Source organism: Procambarus clarkii, chromosome 35 (assembly GCF_040958095.1).
Source record: "Procambarus clarkii isolate CNS0578487 chromosome 35, FALCON_Pclarkii_2.0, whole genome shotgun sequence".
In the NCBI taxonomy this organism is placed as follows: Eukaryota; Metazoa; Arthropoda; class Malacostraca; order Decapoda; family Cambaridae; genus Procambarus; species Procambarus clarkii.
In genome coordinates this window covers 29,337,138-29,364,426 of record NC_091184.1, presented here as the reverse complement: position 1 = coordinate 29,364,426, position 27,289 = coordinate 29,337,138, and the positions used below count along the sequence as shown (strand labels likewise).

The 27,289-nt window shown below is 40.5% G+C and overlaps 1 protein-coding gene across 3 annotated transcripts in view; it reads left to right on the top strand.

The window, feature by feature from the left end:
- LOC123768472 (monocarboxylate transporter 9) overlaps positions 1-27,289 on the top strand; it is a 78,915-nt gene that overhangs the window by 15,965 nt on the left and 35,661 nt on the right. For 2 of the 3 annotated variants that reach the window (XM_045759043.2, XM_045759040.2), the window contains exon 1: positions 17,624-18,210. The exons of the other annotated variant lie outside the window; for it this stretch is intronic. The gene's annotated coding sequence lies outside the window, so the exon portion shown is untranslated. Of the gene's footprint in view, positions 1-17,623; positions 18,211-27,289 lie in introns of those variants that run through there. 3 annotated transcript variants of the gene reach the window in all.

The following is a 27,289-nucleotide window of genomic DNA, read 5'->3' as shown; positions in this document are numbered from 1 at the left end:
CTTCGTGAATCTAGTCTAGGCCCGGGTGGCGCGGATCTCCTGCTAGCGAGGCCAGCTCATGAGCCAGGGGCAGTGTTGCCACATTGGGCTACAAGTAGCAAATTGGGCTACTTTTGAGAGCCCCGCGCTCCCAAATTTTTAATTTCGCTACTTGCTACTTTTTGGGCTAATTTAAAAGCAAGATGTGCTAATTTGGGCTATTAATGTTAAGAATGTACGATTGCGAGTTACATGAAAGTAACTAAGCTATAAATAATTGTAATTAATAATAATTGTAAATATTAATTAATACTAAATAATATTATTTAATAAATTAGTCCCAATTCAATGCAGAGTTTTCTTCCAAGCACAGAAACTTGTAAATATAAATACAAGATAATAAATAGATCGATAAATAAATAGACAACTTTCAAATATTGCACCAAGTAATGGCGAGAGGAAAACTAAACAGTATAGTATACATTACATTTGAAATTAATAATGGATGAATGGTAGCCATTCAATGGTAATGGATGAATTTAGCCATTGGTGTATGTTTGTAAGTATACAAGACAAAGTCTATTTAATGGCAGAATTTAGCCATTTTGTGTAAAAACTTTTATATCTCATATTATTAATTATAACAGTAATCGAAAAAAAGTCATAGTTTGTATATACAAGAGATGAAACAGAGAGCCATGAGCTAGAGCGATGTGTAGAGTCCATAAGGAGGCCGAGCTTCCAGAAATACCTTCCTGTGATTGGCTGTTGCGGGGAATACCAACACTCTTTAATAAATAAAATTTAAACTAAGAAATAGGTCCTTGTGCACAACAACAAGGTTGTTGTGAAAAAGAACAACAATTTCTGTTTTGCACCTGACAGAAATCTCCATCTAACTGAATAATTTACTCGAATAAGAGGGCAGAGCAGAGTATCATTATTTGTGTCAAGGGAACCCCCAATAATAACGTCACAAGTTAGGTAGCCAGCCCATTTTTATATAACGTCTGTTATATCCTGCATTATTTAATTATTACTTTAAATAATTAACACTTCACTTTTTTGGGGTAAATTAAAGTTAAAGCAGAATTCCATAAGCAGGACTGGTGGGCTGAACTAAGATGATTAACTAAGTGGATGGCACCTATAGCTGATCCCTTCCTGTGATTGGCTGTTGTGTGAATGTCAACAAAGAGTTTCTAGGCTGGGATTTATTTCTCGAAAAGTTAGCAATAAAATACGCTTTCTAGTTCTTTATTTTTAAAATTAAGACCAGGGATTCTGTCTAACTAAGCTGCAAGCTAAAACACCGTTATTCTATACTGTTCATCTGTAGCTTGACCCTAAATACTCATTTATTAAACGAATTTATTGTTAGAGTTCATTAGGAATCATGTTTGTTGAAGGCAGAGTTTCCAACAAATACCTTCCTGTGATTGGCTGTTGCGAGGAATGCCAACGCTTATATGAATAAAATGCAAAATAAGAAATACGTCCTTTTGCTCAATAACCTTGTTGTTGTTGTACAAAAGAACAACAATTTCTGTTTTATATAAGACAGAAATTTCCATCTAACTGAATAATGTAGACCAATAAGAGGGCGGAGGCATTGTATCGCCGATATTATGTGTGAGGCAACACCCACTGATGACGTCACAAGTTAGGTAGCCTATAGCCCATGTTTCTGTAACACCCGTTACGTCCTGTAGTATTTAATTATCACTATATTAATACTTTTAAATACTTAACATTTCACTTTTTAGGTAGATTAAAGTTGAAACAGAATGTCATAAGCAAGGACGGTGTGCTGAATAAAGATAATTTATTAAGTGGATGGAGCCTTTAGCTGATCCCTTCCTGTGATTGGCTGTTGTGTGAATGTCAACAAAGAGTTTCTACAATGATATGCCATTTATTATGCACCCCATACCATCTGTGGACGGAGCTTGGAACCTCCTACCCGAGCACAACAACCCGCCTTATGGGTTGCTGTTTGGCTATTTATAGTGCGTTGGAAAAAAACTAGATGGCGTTAGTGGTATTTCGTGGGGTAATTTGTTATAAGTGTAATTTGATGTCAACAGATGGCGTAAGCTGTATCTTATGGCCACTATTGACCAGCCAGTTGATAGTGTTCTCTTCTGCCGACAGATGGCATCAGCTGTGTTATTATTACTTCCGAATTCCCTTTTAAACACTGATCTACAAATCCCTTGGCTTATGATAAGGTTTTATACCATTTATGATAACTGGAGTTCCGCAATTACTTTTATTTATCAACTGTTCAGGATATCATCATATAACGTCTGGTTAGGACGTACTGCTCTCGATTGATGAAGATTAAGCCACCCAAGAGGTGGCACGGGCATGAATAGCCTGTAAATACTGCTCTCATAATATTATTCAGGGGGCTGGGGGAACTATCAAGTGAAAGCGCCAAGCCATTACGACTATATAGCACTCGGAAGGGGTCAGGATACGGATTTGGGTTGGAACGGGGGAAAGGAATGGTAGTCGGGGATTGAACGCGGACCTGTAGGAAACAAGACCGTCCAGCCCAAGTGGTTAAGTGTAATATTATTAAAACAGCAATTTATGCCTATAATAACAGCATTTCACACTAAAAATACTTGGATATATCGAAATTTGGTAGTGAATTCCAATCTAGGAATCTCCTATGACTAAACTGTACCTTTTAATCATTTTTATGTACTTACTACTTATTATTAAATTATTAAGTACTTACTATAATAATTAAATAAATTATTTTATTTAATATTTAAATTAAATGATAAAATTATAGGTAATAATAAATCATTGTGTAGGGGGACAGGCAGCCAGTATATATATACATGTAAGGCTTATACCAAGGTGCCACAAAGGTGCCAAATTAAAAACTGGGTGCTGCCAAGTTCAAGTTCAAGAAGTTCAAGTTCAAGAACTTGAACTGAACTTGAACCAGCAGCGAACACAAGCCAGCGCATATATATATACGAAAGGGTTCGTATATATATATTCTTTTACATTTTATATAGGTTTATATTATTTTAAACTAAAGAAATTTACATTTAATTTGGAAATATATATTTGTCTTGATCTCAGTTAAATGCATTAATTAAAAAATGGCAATAGTTGCCAAAATCACATAATACGAAATGTAAACCCATGTAATGGGGGTTGCTAGGTTCGTTCATGCTAGGCTTGCAGTTACACAACTGGTCGGGGTCCGCTTACACAACTGGTCGGGGTTCGGGGTGCACAACAAACTACCACTCACTGGTTGTATAGGGGATGCTTAATGAACTATCCACCTCTGGTGGCAAAAAATCAATATATATATATATATATGTGTGTGTGTGTATGTGCAAAAATAGTATTAATAAAACAATTAACATCGTGTAGTGTACTCTATATATCAAAATATATTACTTTGAAACCCATATCATTCACTAAAAAAAATTGGGCTACTCTTATTACAAATTCGCTACTTTTAGACCGTCAGCTCGCTACTTTCAGCAATTGAGATCTGGCAACCCTGGCCAGGGGGTTCATTCACAAGCAGTTCAGTGCCTGAAGGCAAATGAGTTCCCAGGGAAGAGGAACTAGCGATGACTCGATCCTAGGTCGACTTGTCATACAGTGACGACATTTTTCACAGACGGAGCAGAGGTGTATACGTCGTCTGACTCCTTTTTGTTTTTTTACCACAGACGTGGCCACACATTTACAGTGCTAACTAGAATATATATGCATTTTCTTCTGTCCTCCGTGGACAGGGGTTAGATATATTTTATACATATAGTTCAGTGATTTATTTGAACAATCAACTACAAGTGATTGTAGTGCTTTGAAAATGCTAATTTAACGTACATACGTAAAGGTGTGTGTGGGTTCGAGTCACTTCTAGGGTGTGAGTTTTCAGTTGTACATACGTAAATATATAGATTTCCACCTGTTCTACATGAAGAGTGTTCGAGATATCTTCTTTTACACACACATGACTATTGTGCGTTTACAAAGGTGAAATGTAATTCTGACCAGCCTACACGTACATGCGAACAAGCTTGAATGGTTCCCAAACCAATATGCAACTGAAAACTCTATACCCTAGAAGGATTCGAACCCAGACATCCAGGAGCACTATGCACCTTGGCGTACTTGGTACCTTAACAGCTAGACCACACTGACTGTACAAAAATATTGATAGTCGTGAGACTATGTATCCAACATCCGGCAGCGCTCGGTGGTCAACTTGGTCATAGATATTTCATCCAACCACCTCACTTGGTGGGGGGGCCAATATTTATATATATATATATATATATATATTAGTATATTTTGGTAGCAGTCTTTCCTGTAGACATATATTATTAAATATGACCGAAAAAGTAAGATTAATAATTCTAACACGAATTTTCTCAATCTTTCGTACATTTCTTTTCACTGTTGGAGGTCATTCAAAAATCAATTCTCCAAAATTCATTTTTATTTCTAGTCTACAAATAGTATTATTTTCTAATTCTCCAAAATAAAAATGAATTTTGGAGAATTGATTTTTGAATTACCTCCAACAGTGAAAAGAAATGTACGAAAGATTGAGAATATTCGTGTTAGAATTATTAATCTTACTTTTTCGGTCATATTTAATAATATATATATATATATATATATATATATATATTGTGACGGTAACGCGTTGGTGTTCGGCTGTTTAAGGCTAGGGGTATGGCCTCGTCACATAGTTATAAAAAAAAAATAGAAAAACTGGAACTTCGTCTGTGGTAAGGTAAGGAGAAGACACACAAAACACAAGTAAACTTTAACAATGAAATTTTAATTACGTTAAATAAATCAAAACATGAAAATAATGCACAAACAAATATGTATAATAAAATCAATGAATCAAAATAATAAGAATACTTAAATGACACAATGAAAAGTTACGTTAAGGCAAAATAACAAGAAGTGCAACACAAAAGTTTAAGTGGGAGGTGCTGGAATATTGGCTTAAAGCCACCACCTCTCTCAGTACACGCTAACGTCTAGCTGGGAGGAGTGCTGGCTACGAAAGCACGGAACATTCTGAAGACTGATGTTGGGGCGACCCCAGACATCAGGTAGTATTGGGGGGCGAGTGCAGGTGCAGCCAGACCGGCGACCAATCAGCGGAGCCGTAGCGATCAACGGGTAGTTTGGTGATTTGGGTCCGAACAGGTGGCGGGCTGCATACGTTTCTGCTCACCCTTGCAAGCCTTGCTGGTGTTGGTGTTGTTGTCGTTGTTTGACATTTCTTCCATAGTCTTTTATATAATTGTGACGACGTAATTATGAAGGGAAGAGCAGGCTCAATCTCTTGAAGGAGATTATTGTCACAACTCTCCCCCGAAGCCTGCGGTTCTGGAAGAAGTACGTCGTTATGTGGTGGAGTAATGGATGGAGTTGCTTCTACTTCATAAACTCTGGAGAGATCATGGGCTAAGATGTTGTCAGACTCTTGGTATAGCGTGTCTCCAGGTTGAATTTCTGCAGGTAGCAAGCCCATAGTAGAAGACGTTGAGATGAGAAGTGGGCGTGCTGCAGGAGGTGTAGGGTGGTGTGGTCCGTATTGATGGTGGACCGAGCACTTTTCAGGTGTGGAGTGAAGTGCTGAAGCTTCAGGATGAGGAAGAGTAGCTCCTTGCCAATTGTTCCGTAGATCCTTGTAGCAGTAGTCGCTGACAGGTGTATTCTTCTCGCCTCGTTGCTGCATCACGACACCACCCACGTCGGTACCATTGGCGTCGACATGGAGGATGAAGGGCTTATCTGACGAGGTGAGAGTGGAATTAGAAGAGGGCATAGGAGCACGATTATTATCCTGAAAGCATTTGGGAAGATCATTAAGGATTTTGGAATTAGAAAGCGCCGACTCCTTGTCAGTGCTTTCGGGAGAAGAAGCCGGGATGGTCTCACTGTGGATGTAGGGTTCTGTGAAGGTAGAACAATTAATCAAGACAGTGGGAGGAGTACCATTATATTGCTTCAGGAGGTTGACGTGGCACAGCTGGGTCTTCCGCCGCCTATCTGGAGTCTCTATCACATAATTATTATTATTCCTGCACTCTTTGACGCAGTAGGGTCCTGAAAATCTGTTTTGTAAAGGTGAACCTGGGATAGGGAAATAAGCAAGGACGAAGTCTCCCGGCTTGAATTTTCTTACTTTGCTGGTCTGGTCGTAATGAGTCTTCATTCTCACCTGGGCTTTCAATAGATTATCATGGGCAAAGCGGTGGACTCTCTCTAGAATGTGCTGAAGGTTTTGAAGAAACTGGGGCACATTCTGATGCTCACTGAAGGTGGCATCTCTGAGAGAGTCTTTGAAAGCCTTAAGGGGAGTACGGCACTTACGGCCGTAGAGCATCTCATAAGGAGATACTCCTAGGGACTCATTGGGGAGACTTCTGAAAATACACATTATTAGGTCAATCTGCTTATCCCAATCCTTTGAGGTTTCACTACAAAACTTTTTCAAGAGTGCTTTGATGGTCTGATGACTACGTTCAAGAGAACCCTGTGAAGCAGGATGATAGGGGCTGGACAATACCTGTTTGATGTTGAACTCCTCCAGTGTTCTTTTGAAGAGATCACTGGTGAAGTTGGTGCCACAGTCACTTTGAATCTCCCTGGGAAATCCGTATTGAGTGAAGATCTTCAGTAGATGTTTGATAACCGTAGCAGCCGTGATGTTCTTCACTGGAACTGCTATGGGAAATCTGGTGGTAGGACACAGGATGGTTAGGATGTAGGCGTTACCTGAACTGGTCCGAGGTAAAGGACCAACACAGTCTATTATGAGTCTGTGGAAAGGTTCCGCAGGCACCTGTATGGGAATCAGTGGTGCTCTGGGAATGGAGACGTTCGGTTTGCCTGCCATCTGACATGTATGACACTGTTTTACGTACTGTTTGACGTTATTTACCATACCTGGCCAGTAGTAGTCTTGACGAATCCCATGGTAAGTCTTGTTGAAGCCGTAGTGGAAGAATGCTCCATGGGCCAGGTGTAGAATAGTGGGCCGCAGGCTGGTGGGAATCACAAGTTGTTCGGTGTTGGCCCAATCGTCCTCCTCCTTCAGTTTACTGGGTCTATATCGGCGGTAGAGCAAGTCGTTCTCTAGGAAGAACCCAGGAATACTGTCGGGTTGAGTCTCAGCCTGGAAAAACAATGGTGTTAAAGTAAGATCTTCCCTCTGCAACTTACGGAACTCCAACTTGGTCAGATGCGGGGGTAGTTTCTGAGGGTCTTGAGGGACAGCGGTAGCAGTAGAGTCAGCTGGCTGTGGACGTGCGGCTTGTGCACGGGTGGTCACGAGAACCGGAGGAGAAACTTCACTCTCTTGAACCTCTGCTGGAACATACTCAAGAATAGGGTTACTTGGCACAGAGTTACACACCTGGGGTTTGTCCATGACGATCAGGTTGGTTGGTTGCAGGTCTTCTGCCAAGTCGTTGCCTAGGAGAAGTTGCACTCCAGGCATGGGAAAAGGCTTTTCCCTGACGGCGACTTGGACTTCCCCGTTCACGTAGGGACAATCCAGGTGGACTCTGGCGAGAGGGTATGGAGTAGTAGCAGTGAGGTCAGTGATGAAGACCGTTTCCCCGGTGTAGACTATGTTGGGCACAGCCGACTTCAAGATGATCGATTGTAGAGCCGCTGTGTCCCTCAAGATCTTCAATTTGAAACGTCCCTCCGGATTTGAACCGTTGGCAGAGACAGTTCCAGTATACAGGTGGTTACTGAAAAGAGAAAGATCATTAACATCAACACCAACATTCATCACAGGCTTACCGGACTTAGGAGGAGTTGGTTTGGGTCGTTGTTGGTCAGTGGTTCCCTTGTATTGAGACTTACCACACTTGTCTATGGTATGTCCATAGAGTCTACAATACTTGCAGTACAGTTGTGAACCAGCTTGATCGGGGCTCACCTTCTCGTAACTGTACCACGACTTCTTACTGGAGGATGGTTCAGGTGTCAGCCGGTGGATGAGGCTGTAAGTGTCAGCCGACTTAGCACACTTCAGGTAGTCGGTTTCTTCTTTATCTGCTAAGTAGAGGCGGACAGGAGGCGGCACACGTCTCAAGAATTCTTCAACAAGCATCAGGTTGACGAGTTCTGTAAAAGTAGAGACATGTGCTGCTTCCAGCCATTTCATGAAATACCTCCGTTTCGTGTTAGCAAACTCAAGGAAGGTAGTGGTACTTGCCTTCAGGTGGTCACGAAATTTCCTTCTATAACTTTCAGTAGAGAGGAGGTAGGCGTCCAACACTGCTTGTTTCAGAGTGTAGTAGTCATTCTCAGACGCCAAAGTACTGAGTGTGACTGCAGCTCTACCTGTAAGATGGACTCTGAGAAGTGTGGCCCATTGGTCGACAGGCCAACTGAGTTGATTAGCAAGGGTTTCAAAGGTGGTAAAGAACACATCAACTTCTGCTTCTACAAAGGATGGCATTAACTTACTTGCATGTGATATATTAAAACTGACGGGAAGATTGGCAGTAGCTTGTTGGCGTTGAGTGAAGTGTGAAGTTTCCAAGGAGATTTCGCGTTGACGACACTCTAGAGCCAGAGTCGCTTGTTGCTTGTCATGTTCGCGTTGCATCTCCAACTCGCGTCGTTTGGTTTCAAGCTGTACTCGTTCCCGCTCCTGGAGTAGTGCAACCTCACGTTCTTGTTCGTCTCTCCTCAAGGCAGCTTCACGTTCTCTGAGGGTGATTTCTCGTTCTTGTTCTTCCCTCCTCAAAGCAGCTTCGCGTTCTTGTTCTTCTCTTCGTATGGCAGCTGCTTCTCTTTGCTGCTCACGTTCAATCTTGGCCAGCTCTAGTTTAAGTTTCATCGTTGCCAAGTCAGTTTTCTCTGCAATATAGTAAGTTTCATGAGTTTCAGAGTCTATCTTACCTTGCTCTAAATAGTAATCCAGCAACAGGTTGTGTAGGTCATTTTTGTTGGCTTGGTAGGGAACTTCTAGTTGATACTCATGTGCAAGAGTTTGTAGTTCAGTCCTCTTGGCACGACTTAAAGTCCCTATTTCACCTGCTGGATTTGCACGGAAAGTTTGGAGACGAAACATGGTGAAATTAGCAAATAAAGGTACACGAATGTTCAATAATGAAATGTCAGAAACAGGACAACGTGGCAACTGGCACCTATCCTGTGTGATCTTTAACAATTAACGTTAAGTGAAAGATATTAAATGATTAAATTAAATCAAGGGCGCAGGAAATCTTGTACCCGGTACTCATGTAAGAGAATAAGGGCAAGAAAATCCTACTAACAAATGAAACAAAGTTTCGAAAACAAATGAAACAGTTAAATGCTTCAAAAGTAAAATTGGTAGTCCAAGGATGTAGGCATACCTTGCCAAGTCTCTAAAGGACATAAAGCAAGTTTTTCCTACTGAATTTAATATGATACTTACAGAATTAGCGAACTTTTGTGCTCTGAAAAAATAAGCTAATTCCCTACCGTTGTATGTATCATCATCTCTGACTGACGTGTAGGGGTGCGAGGTGTCAACTGGTGACGAGAACTGCTGCTGAGGTCCCAATTCAGCAACTAAAGTTCGAGCTAGAGGAACTATGGCCCTCTTTGTCCTCCTACAGTCAGATTGCAGAAGATTGGGTACTCTTGACCCGGGGCAGACCACAGTACCAGGGTACCAATATGATGATCTGTCAGAATGAGAAATATTCAAGGGACATAGATGGTAAATACGAGTAATAACATGGAGGGAGAGATGACCAATTAAGAGTATGACTGAGGCCTACAGTCACCACGTAATCCAAAGTTGTCTCACCTTCACTATATGTTACTCTCGTAATGCACAATACACCGCACCTTATAAAAAATGAAATTGAATGAAAAATAGTAAAGCTACGTTAACAGAGTTAAATACGCTTACCATAAATTACCACTTGGCACCAGTACCTGAGTGAAGCTCCTAGGACAGGCCCCCATATAACTTGTGACGGTAACGCGTTGGTGTTCGGCTGTTTAAGGCTAGGGGTATGGCCTCGTCACATAGTTATAAAAAAAAAATAGAAAAACTGGAACTTCGTCTGTGGTAAGGTAAGGAGAAGACACACAAAACACAAGTAAACTTTAACAATGAAATTTTAATTACGTTAAATAAATCAAAACATGAAAATAATGCACAAACAAATATGTATAATAAAATCAATGAATCAAAATAATAAGAATACTTAAATGACACAATGAAAAGTTACGTTAAGGCAAAATAACAAGAAGTGCAACACAAAAGTTTAAGTGGGAGGTGCTGGAATATTGGCTTAAAGCCACCACCTCTCTCAGTACACGCTAACGTCTAGCTGGGAGGAGTGCTGGCTACGAAAGCACGGAACATTCTGAAGACTGATGTTGGGGCGACCCCAGACATCAGGTAGTATTGGGGGGCGAGTGCAGGTGCAGCCAGACCGGCGACCAATCAGCGGAGCCGTAGCGATCAACGGGTAGTTTGGTGATTTGGGTCCGAACAGGTGGCGGGCTGCATACGTTTCTGCTCACCCTTGCAAGCCTTGCTGGTGTTGGTGTTGTTGTCGTTGTTTGACATTTCTTCCATAGTCTTTTATATAATTGTGACGACGTAATTATGAAGGGAAGAGCAGGCTCAATCTCTTGAAGGAGATTATTGTCACAATATATATATATATATATATATATATATATATATATATATATATATATATATATATATATATATATATATATATATATATATATATATTCATTTTTATTTCTAGTCTGACGCGACACTTGAACGCGTTTCGTAATAACTTATTACATTTTCAAAGACTTTAGTTTACACACACACACAATTGTAACCTGAAAACATTAAACAGAGTTTTACTTAATGCTAACATTGAACAGCTTGTCTTATATACTCGCATTTGGGTGAGGTGATATGTTGCAACTGTTTTGGATGAGGTAAACAAACTTTTGATCAACACAAGACAGAACACGGTGCAATGGGTATAAATTGGATGAGAGGGAAGAATGGAAGTAACTGCAAAGGGCCTATTGGCCCATACTTCCTCTTGATGCTTCTATATTAATATGGAGTCTTGAAGTGGGTATAGTGCACAACTATATTCTACCCACTAGAGGGCCCCCCAGAGGACTGGGCCGGCTAGGGCCCCCCTAGAGGACTGGGGCCGGCTAGGACCCCCTAGAGGACTAGGCCGGCTAGGGCCCCCTAGAAGACTGGGGCCGGTTAGGACCCGCTAGAGGACTGGGCCGGCTAGGGCCCCCTAGAGTAAAACTAAACATATTTTGGAAAATCCGCTGAATCAGATCCTTTATTATATGCTAATGTCATAGAAATGATTTCATTTGAAACTGATTGTTGTAGTTTCGATTTGAAAATGTGTAAAATTCGTTGAAAAAAATATTCCTTTCTATTTAGGCTGCAATACTGAAACTAGGCACAATTGCAGCCCTTTTCATACACGACTAGTCAAAAAAGATTTGTTGTAATTGAACAACTCTTAATATCCGGCATTATGCTCCCTTAAATGAGGTCATGGGTAAAAAAAAAACGAGAAAAAATGACATATACGCGCATGGTTTACCAGGAGAGAAAGTCAACGGTTCACCTTTGACTGGCAGGCATGTGGGAGAACCGGACGGGTATATTCCGGTTATAACCGACCCACCACTGAGGGTGGGGGTCGTGGAGGACGGGATGGGTGGGTGGGGGGGGGGGTGTAATAGACGCTCCTCGCCCAATGCCTCTTTCTTCCTGACCATTAATTTTTTTTTTGCTCGCTGGTACAGATGCCTTGAAATTGTAATAACTTTATTGAGGGGGCAGAAATAGCCTAAGCTACTCTATCCCTTTGAGATGTATTTTTTCTTGTCAAAATAAACATACTTGAACTTGAACTTGGTAAAATACACACAAAGGGATGAGGTAGCTCAAGCTATTCTCACCCCGTTCAGTACATCGTGTTAATACATACATAGACACACATCACAAACAATAAACATATTACCGAACATTCAGAGAGATAAACACATACATTTCCTGGTACAGATGCCTAGGTCAGCACTCACTAGTGACGGTGGGTCTGTAACTTGAGTAACCTTATTACATTCTTGGGACACAGAATTAGGGGGGATTTGAATATGAAGCAAATTGGTGTTTACACTAGTTTGCTTCCCATCCTGCGTAGGGCGATGCTCGTGAGGTCATAGAGGAGCTGACCTCAGGATGTGAGGCTCTAAATTGGATTTGTTTGTTTTTCATTAATAACATTGATAATAACCTTTATAATGTGATACCAGTTTTTAAGAAAGGAGATAGATCACTTGCGTCTAACTATCGACCAATTAGCCTAACGTCTATTGTGGGAAAGTTACTCGAATCTATAATAGCAAATAAAATTCGTCTTCATCTTGAAAAACATAAATTAATAATTGAGTCGCAACATGGTTTTATAAATGGCCGTTCATGTTTAACAAATTTGTTATCTTTTTATTCTAGCATTGTTGAGGCAGTTGATAGTGGTAAGGATTGCGATGTTGTATACCTTGACTTTAGCAAAGCTTTTGATACAGTGCCACATGAAAGACTGATTAAAAAAATAGAGTCTCATGGTATTGGGGGCGCTATATTAAGCTGGATTAGGGCATGGCTATACCAAAGGAAACAGAGAGTTAGTATAAATGGAATCAAGTCAGAGTGGGAAAATGTTGTAAGTGGAGTGCCTCAAGGCTCTGTCCTGGGACCTCTGTTGGTTATAATATATATAAATGATTTAGATTCAGGTTTGAGTAGCAACATTTGCAAATTTGCCGATGATACGAAAATCGGTAGGGAAATTAATTCGGAGGAGGACTCACTATCACTTCAAGTTGATCTAGATAGGGTTTTGAAATGGTCAAAGGATTGGCAGATGCAGTTTAATGCTGATAAATGTAAAGTTCTGAGGTTAGGTAATGATGATAGAGTTACAAGATACGAGCTAGATGGTGTTGTGATTGCGAAGTCGGATTGCGAAAGGGATCTGGGAGTTATGATTAGTAAGAATTTAAAACAAAAGGATCAATGCATAAATGTTCGTAATAAGGCAAATCGGACACTTGGATTTATTAATCGCAGCGTTAGTAACAAGACACCTGGTGTGGTTCTCAAGCTATATCTTGCTCTAGTTAGGCCCCATTTAGATTATGCAGTTCAGTTTTGGTCGCCATATTATAGAATGGATATAAATTCACTTGAACGTGTCCAGCGTAGGATGACTAAGTTAATTCCCCAAATTAGAAATCTTTCATATGAAGAAAGATTAACAAAGCTTAAGTTGCATTCACTGGAAAGGCGAAGAGTTAGGGGTGACATGATAGAGGTTTACAAGTGGATGAATGGACATAACCGGGGGGATATTAATAGGGTATTAAAAGTATCAACACAGGACAGAACACGAAACAATGGATATAAATTGGATAAGTTTAGATTTAGGAAAGACTTGGGTAAATACTGGTTCAGTAACAGGGTTGTTGATTTGTGGAACCAATTGCCGCGTAACATTGTGGAGGTGGGGTCCCTCGATTGTTTCAAGCACGGGTTGGACAAGTATATGAGTGGGATTGGGTGGTTATAGAATAGGAGCTGCCTCGTATGGGCCAATAGGCCTTCTGCAGTTACCTTTGTTCTTATGTTATGTTCTTATGTTCAAGACAATCAAAATGGATCATATAACAATGTTGACGATAACGTACCGTCTTGGAAAGCCGCTGTTGCGTGTTAAACAAGTTACAGCATTGACGAACTTTAGTTACATGTAGTTTATTAATGTTTATCAGCTCATTCTCTTAATTCCCTCTCCGTAAAAAATGTAGTGGTTTAGCCTAACCAAAAGCTTAAAAAAAAAACTAACCCGGAACCGATACTTATCAGTCCCAGGAAGCGACATTATTTAGGCGTTTTTAATTTCCTTAAACCAGCACAAATTTTACGATAGTTACGATTACGTTAAAAATTGAGTGCGTTCAGTAAAATGACGAGTTGCAGGTGATCGTTTATGATCCTGACAAATGGGAATAAAATGATCCTGAGGTAGCAATCCAAATTAAAGTTTTAAGTTCATCATATCTGTGACATAATATAACTTTGTTACGTGATGTTTATTTATAAGGGTAATTTTCCTCCACCTAATGGCGATAATAATTTGCTTTCTCTTGTCTAATCCTTTTGGGAATAAAAGGTTGGGATTCCATGTCCAGATGAGGTGATGGTTTAACACGCTGGGGAAACCAGATTGATGATGAAGATTAAACCACCCAAGAGGTGGCACGGGCATGAATAGCCCATAAGGGAAACCAGGTATGGACGAGTCTGTGATTTGTGTGCGAGTGTAGGAACTTGCACCACCTCACTTCTTCCTCAGTGAGGAAGCTCGTATATATATGTCTATGATGAGAACAGTAGTTTGTATTAGTTTATGGTTGTCTAGGATAGGATATCCTCTCCTAATATAGGATAGGATAGAAAATTATTCATTTTCATAGTTCTCACTTTCTGCCTCTTTATGTATCAGTTTTGCATTTGATCTTACAACTCAAGGCGTTGCTCAGTCCCTTTCATTGCATTCAGCTTTACCTCAAACTGCTTGCGAAGCTTCCCCAGCGCACTTAAATCGAGTATGTGCGTCTCGTTTAGCTGCAGCTTCTGTTGCGCCTTCATCACCATTTCAAGGTTTAACTGCAGCCGCTCTTATTATAGATGTAGGCTCTAACAACCTCCGTTCCGTAGGTCCCACACACCCCTGGAAGAAATACCCACGTAGGAGCTGCCGGCTGGGTTCTTAGTATCAACCCTCACCTGGGAGTGACCCCTGGTGGGGTAAGGAGGGGAGGCGTGGGCTCTCGGGGTGATGACCTTGAACTGAGAGAGTTTAAGTTTGCAGCTTCGGTTACCGCTGTCCGTGGCTGCCGTAATGCTGGCCAAGCACTGTCTGAAGGCGGCAGGCACCAACCCTCACAGGAGCGACTTTAAACGTGCATTGTGGCTCCAGCGTTTACATTTATAACTTTTTTGTTGTGAATTTCAAAGAGTGACTATAAATAATTGTATAAATTAATTTTATTATAAAAACTAATTCTATTATTTGCATAAATTATTATATAAATTATTGCAAATTAATGATTATAAATAAACGAATTATTATAAATACAAATATAAATTATTTTAAATAAATGACAGGATGGATAATAAGGAGGGTTGAACCCATCCTCATAGGGCATGTATACATTACCTTCATAAAACTCCTAGTCTGTTCATTATATTAATAGTACCAAAATGCATTACATAATGGATCAAGATGGATTCAACGGGGAGGATGGACACATTAAAATCACTAGGTCAGTTCATAAGAGTATTTTCTAAATAGTAACACACAATTCACAGAAAACTAAAGTAAATTTTTTTTATATCCCCGACCTCCCAGCCCCTCCCTTGATCAAGAGCTTCTGTGGGGGGAGGGGGGGTAGAGCGACGGTCTCGCTTTCTGCAGGTCAACGTTCAATCCCCGACCGTCCAAGTGGTTGGACACCGTTCCTTCCCCCCCGTCCCATCCCAAATCCTTATCCTGACCCCTTCCAAGTGTTATATAGTCGTAATGGCTTGGAGCTTTGCCCTGATAATTCCCTTTCCTTCTGGAGGGAGGGGGACTTACTATTTACTTTTAAACAATGGTTGATCGTTGAGAACAGCCATTTTTAACACTAAACAACTCTTAAATTAGGTCTGTAATGAAGTATTCACAATTAGTTTGGGATTCCTATCTACAAATTTATGTTAGTTACATCAAATTCAAGAAAAGGCAACATAATTGTTCAGAAGCAAAGTTAATCCATTCAAGTCAGTGCCCAGAATGTGCATATTTTACAATGTTGACACTATGTATTCAGGCTTCTTCACGACTCCCTCCCTCAAGTGTAAACAACTGAACAAGAGAAGCCACAATTAAGTGACCGCCAGACATCTGTTCCCTTTGTATGAACCGACCAATTTCAACGCTCATATCAAAAATTGGCAATCAAAACATAGTTACTTCAACAATCTAAACATTTTGTAAATGATTGCTAATAACACAAAATGGTATTCAATAAATTTCATATATGCCGCACTGCTACAGTTAACTGTAAAACTGTCTAAATCCCTGGTGCGCTCCCACTTGCATTATTGTCTCCAAGCATGGAAAACATTTTAAGACAGACGTCTGCTTTGGAGAAAGTACAACACCGGGCTACAACAATTATTCTTACAACTTACAACTATTACAACTACAAGAACAGTTGTAGGCCTAAGGGTTAAAACAACGATGTAAACCCGACATAACAGGGCTAATATGGAAACTTAAATTATGAATAATTTGGTGAATATTGATAGAGACTACTGTTTTAAAAGGTCAGATATAACTTAAACAAGGAGCAGCAGCAGTTTCAAGCTCAACAAGCCACAATATAGGATAGAAAACGGGATATGCTTTTTCACCCATAGAGATAAACCTATGGAACCGCCTACCCACTGAAGCCGTAAATGCCAAAACAATGCTGAAATTTACAATCCAGCTTGATAAAATCATCAGGACAAATGGGGGAAACCTTTGACAAACCGCTAGCTACCTGTCCTCGTCGAGGCCACTAAAGAGATGGTGGCCCCTCTGATCAATTCAGGTAACGTGTAAAAATAACTACAAATAAATTTAATGCAGAAACGCCGCTCGTCAGTAAGTAGGCATTGTGCCCTTTATCTCACAAATATCTTTGATTACAAATTAAACTAAATAGGAACTATTTTTTTATTACAACTTTGAAGGCGTCTTACTTATCTATACAATGCCCTGCCCGAAACGCTTTGCGTAATAGTGGCTTATAGGCATTGTATGTACTAGCTCTATCTATAAATCTATCAATTTTTGTAAAATCTCTTGTATGTATGTACCTTACCTGAATAAACATTTATAAATTTATTTATTTATTTATTTATTTAATGATTTGTGAATTTCCCACCTACTGCTTTCAGTTTAGCAGTGTCCATCTGACCCTTCACGTGCTCTACCGCTTATTTTGCATTAAAGCATGTTGAGTTTATTCTATAAAGGAAAGGCGCCGTGCAACTTATCATGGCATCAGCCCAACAATTCCTGCCGGATGTGATGCTGCCTCGCCGTGTAATATGCTGCCGTGCCAGCCGCACGATCTTAACCGCCAAAATATTCGTCCACCCTTTATTTTTATCTTTCCCTCACTTGATCTTAATTTTCTTGCAGTTACTTTCGGTTGCTTTTCTCCACATATCTAATTTTTCCTACAACTTATTTCTATCTCAATTAATCCTTATTCACCGTAAGACATTTTTAGCATTACATTTCCTTCAAGTTTGCAAATCCCTTTCGTTTCAATATTTGTCAATCCTCAATCCTTGTAATATTTTCTCTATACTCTTCACGTTCCTTATTTATTACTCGATATTCAATATGGTGTCAAGTAGAAATCGTACGTTGGGCGGTGTATGGCAGTTGACACAACATATATAAAACAGGGAACCAAGGCGGGCAGCAGCACTATTGATTGAGGATGCGCGGGGTCGACACGTCAGTAATCCTCCTGAGCCTCTTCCCACTCATAAGTCAGCCTTGTCATGGCACATTTGATATTGTCTTCAAAACGTGTTCGTTGTTTCGTGAGAATTAGTGGACCTTAATCTCCATTCTTCAGAATTGTAATATGTACTAAAGTAATTATATTCTTAAATGTTAAGTAAGAGAGACTATATGGTTTTTAATTCATATTAAATGTACTTTTTAATATCACTGGTTGCAAGTGATAGAAGCATTTTCACTTGTTTTAAGCGTAATAAACTTAAGTACTATATCTTGAAAAAATGAAAATGGGTTACAAGTTATCTGAATATTTAAATAAAAGGTGAACTTAGTTTTTAAGAACAAAAAGTTAAACGTTAATTAAGTGCATCGGAGGTTAACGGACCGTGTCATCAACTATCACGGAATTGCAATCATCAATTGACACGTGTTGCTGTCATACGCTCCCACGCGTAGTTGTCATCAAGTGGCACGGAGTTATCATCATCATCATCATCATCGTCATCATCATCCAAGCATTCAGGTGAACTGCAGCAGGAGACACGCACATTAAATAAACTATCTGGTAAGTTCCTCATTGTATATATAGTTGAGCATAGAATTGCGTCACACTCCAGAGTGTTGAACTGCACGTGTTCGGGCATGGCAGTTATATATATAATCTCTCTCTCTCTCTCACTCAACCACTTGGGATGGACGGTAGAGCGACGGTCTCGCTTCATGCAGATCGGCGTTCAATCCCCGACCGTCCAAGTGGTTGGTGCACCATTCCTTTCCCCCGTCCCATCCCAAATCCTTATCCTGACCCCTTCCCAGTGCTATATAGTCGTAATGGCTTGGCGCTTTTCCTTGATAATTCCTTCCTTCCTTCCTTCTCTCTCTCTCTCTCTCTCTCTCTCTCTCTCTCTCTCTCTCTCTCTCTCTCTCTCTCTCTCTCTCTCTTCATGAAAAACATGAAAAACATAAATTAATAATTGAATCGCAACATGGTTTTATAAATGGCCGTTCATGTTTAACAAATTTGTTATCTTTTTATTCTAGCATTGTTGAGGCAGTTGATAGTGGTAAGGATTGCGATGTTGTATACCTTGACTTTAGCAAAGCTTTTGATACAGTGCCACATGAAAGACTGATTAAAAAAATAGAGTCTCATGGTATTGGGGGTGCTATATTAAGCTGGATTAGGGCATGGCTATACCAAAGGAAACAGAGAGTTAGTATAAATGGAATCAAGTCAGAGTGGGAAAATGTTGTAAGTGGAGTGCCTCAAGGCTCTGTCCTGGGACCTCTGTTGTTTATAATATATATAAATGATTTAGATTCAGGTTTGAGTAGCAACATTTGCAAATTTGCCGATGATACGAAAATCGGTAGGGAAATTAATTCGGAGGAGGACTCACTATCACTTCAAGTTGATCTAGATAGGGTTTTGAAATGGTCAAAGGATTGGCAGATGCAGTTTAATGCTGATAAATGTAAAGTTCTGAGGTTAGGTAATGATGATAGAGTTACAAGATACGAGCTAGATGGTGTTGTGATTGCGAAGTCGGATTGCGAAAGGGATCTGGGAGTTATGATTAGTAAGAATTTAAAACAAAAGGATCAATGCATAAATGTTCGTAATAAGGCAAATCGGACACTTGGATTTATTAATCGCAGCGTTAGTAACAAGACACCTGGTGTGGTTCTCAAGCTATATCTTGCTCTAGTTAGGCCCCATTTAGATTATGCAGTTCAGTTTTGGTCGCCATATTATAGAATGGATATAAATTCACTTGAACGTGTCCAGCGTAGGATGACTAAGTTAATTCCCCAAATTAGAAATCTTTCATATGAAGAAAGATTAACAAAGCTTAAGTTGCATTCACTGGAAAGGCGAAGAGTTAGGGGTGACATGATAGAGGTTTACAAGTGGATGAATGGACATAACCGGGGGGATATTAATAGGGTATTAAAAGTATCAACACAGGACAGAACACGAAACAATGGATATAAATTGGATAAGTTTAGATTTAGGAAAGACTTGGGTAAATACTGGTTCAGTAACAGGGTTGTTGATTTGTGGAACCAATTGCCGCGTAACATTGTGGAGGTGGGGTCCCTCGATTGTTTCAAGCACGGGTTGGACAAGTATATGAGTGGGATTGGGTGGTTATAGAATAGGAGCTGCCTCGTATGGGCCAATAGGCCTTCTGCAGTTACCTTTGTTCTTATGTTCTTATGTTCTCTCTCTCTCGTCCCGTTCCATTGTTCAGATCCTTCCCATTTCAATCCCTCTGTTGTGTTCACGTCGCTTCTCTTTCTTTCACGTTATCACCGTCCCCACGTAAACGGTGACCTCCGCCACCTAGCATCACCACAACACTGGCCTGCTGCTGCTGCATGGTGATCAGCACAGCCTGCTCACAAGGTCGAGTGATCGCTAGGTTCTTTTTGTTCGCAGTATTTGTTCGCACGACAAATAATTTTGTCGCGCGATGTTTTGGAATGATTCCTTACACGCGCTGACTTTGTTCAACTAGAAGTAAATAGGCACCCCGGGAGTTAGGCAACTGTCGTGTCGTGGGTTGCATCCTGGGGTAGTAGCTGGCCTAGTGAGACCTTAACTTGCGGTTACCTTGAGGTTACCTTGCGTTGATTTCTGGGATCAACGACCCCACGGCCTCCTGGTCAGTCTTCCTTAATCAGACCTTGCACAGTCTCCCTGTCCCGACAGTGGTAAGTCATATGACGTCAGGCTCGATTTAGTTTGTAAAAGCAGCAGTTTCATGATCGTATTCATGTACAATACTCGTCAAATTGTCCTTGTTAACGCTGTGGTGTCAGTGGTTCATCTTGCACGTAGCTGTCTCACGGCGCTACACATGACTAACGACCTTTAGAGTCTGGAGCTGTAGTTAAGGCAAGAAATTCCGTAATTAGTTGAAGACTCAAACGGGTGCTCAACCTTACAGAGATGCTAGTCATTCAAAACACCTTGGAACATGCTCTTGTTGAACAACGACAACACGTTATTATACATACAGTTGCGGGCTCACCATAGCCCGTGCTGCTTGGGACTTTTTGTTCCAGGTAGCGAATTTTTAACAACATGTACATACAGATTAGAGAACTGCCACTGAAACCTGTTGTTGTTTAAGATTCAGCTACTGGGAACAAAAAGTTCCAAGTAGCACGGGCTATGGTGAGCCTGTAGTGGACTTACCTAGCACAGGAGCGGGGCTGTAACCCTACTGAAACCCTGTAACAAGAATACTTATATGACACCGTCCATCTGACCACAAGTTATAGTATTAAACAAATACTTTAATACCCCACAAAAACGTCTAGGTCGTCGAATACATATCAACTGGGTGCCAAGTCATGTAGGAATACCAGGGAATGACACTGTAGGTGGTTATCTTGAGATGATTTCGGGGCTTTTAGTGTCCCTGCGGCCCGGTCCTCGACCAAGCCTCCACCCCCAGGAAACAGCCCGTGACAGCTGACTAACACCCAGGTACCTATTTTACTGCTAGGTAACAGGGGCATAGGGTGAAAGAAACTCTGCCCCCGTATAGTTTCTTTCTTGTGTTTCACCTTTTAATAGGTGAAACACAAGTAAATCACAGTAAAGTAAAATATCTATGAACATATCTTTGGAGCATAACGACGGGATCAATCCCGCCGTCCTGCTATCCCGACGGGATCTATCCCAGGATGTGTAAAAGGGCGTCGAACAGCTGGGAGAGGCGTCGTATCTGCTGGCGATTTCAGCTTATATCTGTCAGTAATAATGAGTATTGGCAGTTAATATGATATATGTCAGTTAAATGTATGCCATTAATGAGTATTGTCGGTTAATATCACATGCATGTTAAATGAGTAATGAGATGTTAATGATTTAGACTAATGAGTATTAATGTCAGTTAATGTCAGAATAATGAGTTCTATCAGTATTAATTTACATTTATTTAACCTTCCATGATTTTTTTTGTAAATATTTTCACACGATAACAAAAAACAGTTGGATTAGCGTCTTTAATTGACATTTAAGGTAACGTTAATTTTTTGTTGTGATGAGTGAGTGATGAGTGTGTGATGAGTGACAGATGGCAAATTCTGGGTGGAAGAGTCTTTGAGAGGTGCGTCTCCAGCATCGCCTTCATATTTAATAAAGGAAAAGTTATGCAGGCGATGAGTCACAATAACGTGGCTGAAGAATGTTGACCAGACAACACACTAGAAGGTGAAGGGACGACGACGCTTCGGTCCGTCCTGGACCAATGTCAAGTCGATTGTGAATGGTCCAGGACGGACCGAAACGTCGTCGTCCCTTCACCTTGTAGTCTGTGGTCTGGTCAACTGGAAAAGTTATGCTCTTCGGGGAAAAACACATCATCTAAATCTCCAGTTTTTCGCCTCCCACCCTTAGCAAACTTTTTGATCAAGAAAACGCTTCAAATATCACATTCCCTCTTTGGTTTGGTAATGTTTCACCCGGTATTAGACGCTGTGTAATTAACCTAGAACGTTTTTCTTGCACACACAATACATGACCATTTCCCGTCATAGATCGCCATATTTTGAACTTTTTATTACCTTAATTATGTTCAAAATATGAACACATTTCGAATCGATGTGTGCACTTACTCTAGTACTCTACTGTGCCGTCCAGGTGAACCTTCCTTTAACTCCAATTATGTTTTTTTTTCTATACAAATACACCACAGTGTATTCGTGGGTGTATTGTGTTGAAGCCTCTGGTAGTGTCTAACACTATTGAAGACTAACCGCCCTCGGCGACATTCAGAATTACTGTATATAAGTGCAACATTGCGTCTTGTCTCATGTCGAGTTTTTCTGACACGGGCGACAACGTAACTGCCACTTCAAGGCCCTCATACTTAACTCACTTTTGCCTTTGTGGTCCAAGAGCACGCGAGGCTGCCTCGGCCTGTTCTCTCACTCCCTAGAGAGCGCCTGGAACCACAATGAACCATCTGGGGGGTAGAAATAGCCTAAGCTACTCTATCCCTTTGAGATGTATTTCTTTCTTATCTCAATAAACATACTTGAACTTGAACCATCTGGAATTCCTACAACAATTCCGTGCCCCTCGAAAAACATGCGCCTCTGTACCACTGTCCACCCCAATCAACGGGACGGGTATGGGGTGCATAACAAATGACTAAAACTAATTAACTAATATTGAAAGGATCAACTGACAAGACCTAGCTTTGAGACTACACAATATTACATTTAGTCGTACGAGACTATGCCACACCACCTTACATTTTCAGACCTCTTTGTCATTTTAATCACGCCAAGTTCACTCTCAATGATTGGGAATGCGCCATAATTCTTTATCATTTAAAACCTGTCCGCCCTGTGATTATGATTTCCTGTTGTCGGGGACAAGAAGCCTGCTAGAATTATCCAGGTCGCCCTGGGCTAGACCACGAATGACCTTCCGCCAGGATGCAACCCACAAGAGCCTCCTAACTCCCGGGTATCTATTTACTATTAGGTGAACAGATGCATCAAGTGAAAGGAAACGGGAGGGGTATGAGCCCACTACTGACCACAGGACAGGTATGGGGTGCATAATAAAGAACTAAACATTTAGTTCTCAGAATCTTTGTAATGTCGTAGCCTAGTGTCGAATTAAGGAGCATAATGTTAGTACATTGTTCATCTGGTAATTTCCATACTAATGTTCTCGGAGTTTCGCTTGACCTTGGAGTGTGAAACTGGAAGCAAGATAGTGTTCAAATTCAAATTCAAAAAATGGCGGGATGGATGCCATGTCATCTCTCATCACAGCTGTCACCTTCACGGCTTCATAACATCCAGCTGTGTACACAATAACGACATCAACATCACCGTTTGCATGCAATATTTCCACTCCAACGGTTTCAAACATTTTTCACCAACAGTTTGATCAGTTTTTTTTCAAAATTCAAATTTTGAATTTTTGAATTTTGAATGTTTATGTTTTTGTTGCTATCAAGACAATTGTCGTTGCTAATCATCGTCTCGCTGAATGTGACTCATTACCATACACCCAGCAATGCACAGTTGGCTCACTGGTCCATCATCATAACCTTTGTATATTTCCTGTATTTTTGCTTTTCAATCTACATACATTTTCGAGATTTGCTCGTAGCTACATTATCTTATTCACTATTGACAGCGCGTAGCTACGATCTGTTGGTCACGGGAACCAGTGACCTTATCTAAGTCCTTCTGATTATGGGCACAATAGCTCGTAGCTACGTCCTCTTGGCAATGGCAACCAAGTCAAGAGGTTTAATTAGCAGTCCTTGTGGTGCAGTGGTAACACACTCGTCCGGCGCTTCGCGAGCACTTTGGCCTGGGTTCGTAGCCTGGCCGGGGAGGATTGACCGGGTGCCAATCCTTATCTCTGGTCAGCTAAATGTGAAGTCTATCTCATTTTCCACTATTTTTGTGGATAACCTTTTTTTTATCAAGTTCCTACGCATCGTCTTAATTATTTTCATTCAATACCTCTCATCGGAATGTTATCTTTTTCAACACGTTATCGCCAAAAGGATTTATATTCAGTCAACAATGATTTACTGCTGAGGTATCTTGATATTCTTCATGCCGCCTGGCCTTCGCCTGGTCTTCATACTCATGCTGATCACGTGTACCGCATGCTCTGCAGTTCTACCCCTGATATACTCTTATTCACTTAATGGCTTCGGTGGGTAAGGAATTCCTTCGCTCTACTTCCCCTAATGGTGACAAACCATCTCATATTGACTGTCCTGAATTATGGCTTGTGGAAATTGTTAGTTGTTGCCCTGTCTTACACTAAGCCTCCTAAAAGACTACTTAAAGATCTGGATGAGATGAGCTCTGTCTTGTCTGCAGAGTTGTTAGTTCTGAGGCCTTGCCCTGGTATGAGTGATGATTGAGTTCTGTGATCATTAAGGTCCTACGCTGAAGCATTTTCTCAGTAGATAGTCGTAATGGCTTGGCGCTTCCCCCTCCCCCCCTGATAATTCCCTTTCCTAGTAATATTATCATAAAAATACACTATTTAATACACATATTAATATATAGGTATGCCGGAACACTGTGCCTAATTATAATGCTGTTATAAACTACATACACCTTCTAAGTAATCACTGTAACCAGATCCTTATTATTTTTTATAAATAAAATATTTTTATTAACGAGCTATAAGATCAGTTTGGGCGTCATTCCTTCCCCCCGTCCCACCCCAAATCCTTATCCTGACCCCTTCCAAGTGTTATATAGTCGCAATGGCATGTGGCTTTCTCCTGATAATTCCCTTCCTTTCGTATGGTCAAAGGCCGGCAGTATGTAGCCAAGGTTTTTGTGCGTAGAATATTATTCTTAAAGTTTAAAATCACAACACTAAGCAGAAATATAAGTGAAAGAATAAATAAAAAAGATGCAGAGGCAAAGTAACAGAAGTATTTTATAGAAGATATAACAAGTGAAGCGATCAACCAAAAAAAAGGGGGGGATAGTGAAGCCACCAGATGAAAGAACAAAGAAGACTGAAATTGAAATTGAAATTGAAATAAGTTTATTGAGGTAAAATACACACAAAGGGATGAGTTAGCTCAAAGCTATTCTCACCCCGTTCAGTACATCGTGTTCATACATACATAGACACATATCACAAGCAATAAACGTATTACCGAACATTCTGAGAGATAAACATATACATTTCCTGAAGACGACTGTGTGTAGTGTTCTTCGCAGTGGGAAAAGCATCACTGGAGAAAATCCGCCTAAAACCAACAGAGCAGCGCAGGGGACAAGGCGCAACTCACCAGTTATCAGTCAGTGACTTGGGCAATGGTCTCTTTATGTTGCAACCCCAAAACTGGCTAAAAATACCTTGCGTGTAGTTTCTAGGATAAGACGTAAGCAGGCGATGAGTCACAATAACGTGGCTGAAGAATGTTGACCAGACCACACACTAGAAGGTGAAGGGACGACGACGTTTCGGTCCGTCCTGGACCATTCACAATCGACTTGAGAATGGTCCAGGACGGACCGAAACGTCGTCGTCCCTTTACCTTCTAGTGTGTGGTCTGGTCAACATAAGACGTAAGGGGAAGAAAAGAAGAGGAGACGAAATATGATGGATAAGCAGGAGATAACTATAGAGAGTAGAGAAGGGAAATAAGGGATGGAACTTGGTGAAAAGCTTGTGATATCGAAGGAAATAAAAGGGAGCGCGGGACCTTGTAATGCAAACATATATCAGGGGGAGAGAGGAGCGGAAAGCAAATGAAGGCACTGTGGAGAAAATTAAGAAGACAGAAATAAAAAAGGGGTAAAGAGGTAGTAGAGAGAATAGCGGAGGAGTAGAAAAGTGTAAAGTAATGAGGATAATCACGTCAGCATTACTTTACACTTTCTGGCGTTGGAATCCTGTAGCCATTTATCTGCCCACTCCTGCAGGTTGTCGGAGTTTTCTTGCAGCACTCTGTAGTCTCACTCTGTAAGCTCATCAGTAATTGTAAACCGTCCGTAAACCTGAACATGCATGTAATCTATTATACTACGTCATTAACATAAATTAGGAATAGCAACGGGCCCAGGACCGAGCCTCGAGGAACTCAGTTTACTACATTTCTCTACCCGATCTTTTGTCCCACTGTGACCCTCTGTTTCCTGATAAGTAGGTACTCCCATAAACAGTTTGATATCCATCAAGTTATCCCGTCCAGCCTCTCCATCCTATGCACTAGCTTTTTTTGTGAAGAACTTTATCAAATGCTTCCTGAAAGTCAGGAAAGATATAAACTACCCAGCTGACTCTTTCCTGTTGTATCATGATGACCTTTCCATAGAATTTGAACAAGGCTATTAGGCTTGAATACAGCCTTGAATACAGTTCTAAGTTCAATCCTCAATGAACCAAGGGAATTAAATGTTATTAACAACAATATGGTGAATTGCAGATTGTAATGTGGATAAAGTAGTGGAGTACCAGCATGTGTTGTCGTAGTAGTTTAGGGAAGGTCTAAAGCTCGGATTGTGTAACAGCTACATTCAGAGACCTTTTACATTGTTAATATTCTGTCATGGTTGAAATTGAAATTGAAATAAGTTTATTGAGGTAAGATACACACAAAGGGATGAGGTAGCTCAAGCTATTCTCACCCCGTTCAGTACATCGTGTTAATACATACATAGACACACAACTGTCATGGTTGGTAGGCCATACTGATGGCCTTGCATTTTACAGGTCCGAGTTCGATTACCAATAATCCAAGTAAATAATTTTGTTTACTATATGGGCAGATTGCAAGTTATCAAATAAAAACTTTATTCATAATTGTTCTGCATTTAAATGCAATTATATATGTATATGTTATTTCATATTTAACAAAAAAAATACAAATATTTATTGAAGTAAAGTACATACAAGGTAAGATACAAAAGTTGATGGATTTATAGATAGAGCTAGTACACACAATGCCTAAAGCCACTATCACGCAAAGCGTTTCGGGCAGGACGTTAATATTAACGTTTAATATTCACGAAGATGGGGGAGGAAAGAGAGAACCCGTTTTACAGTGCGGTTTATCCACATTACAATCGAGGAGCATAACATGGATGGCAATGATTGTGGAGTGTGTCAGGTCAAT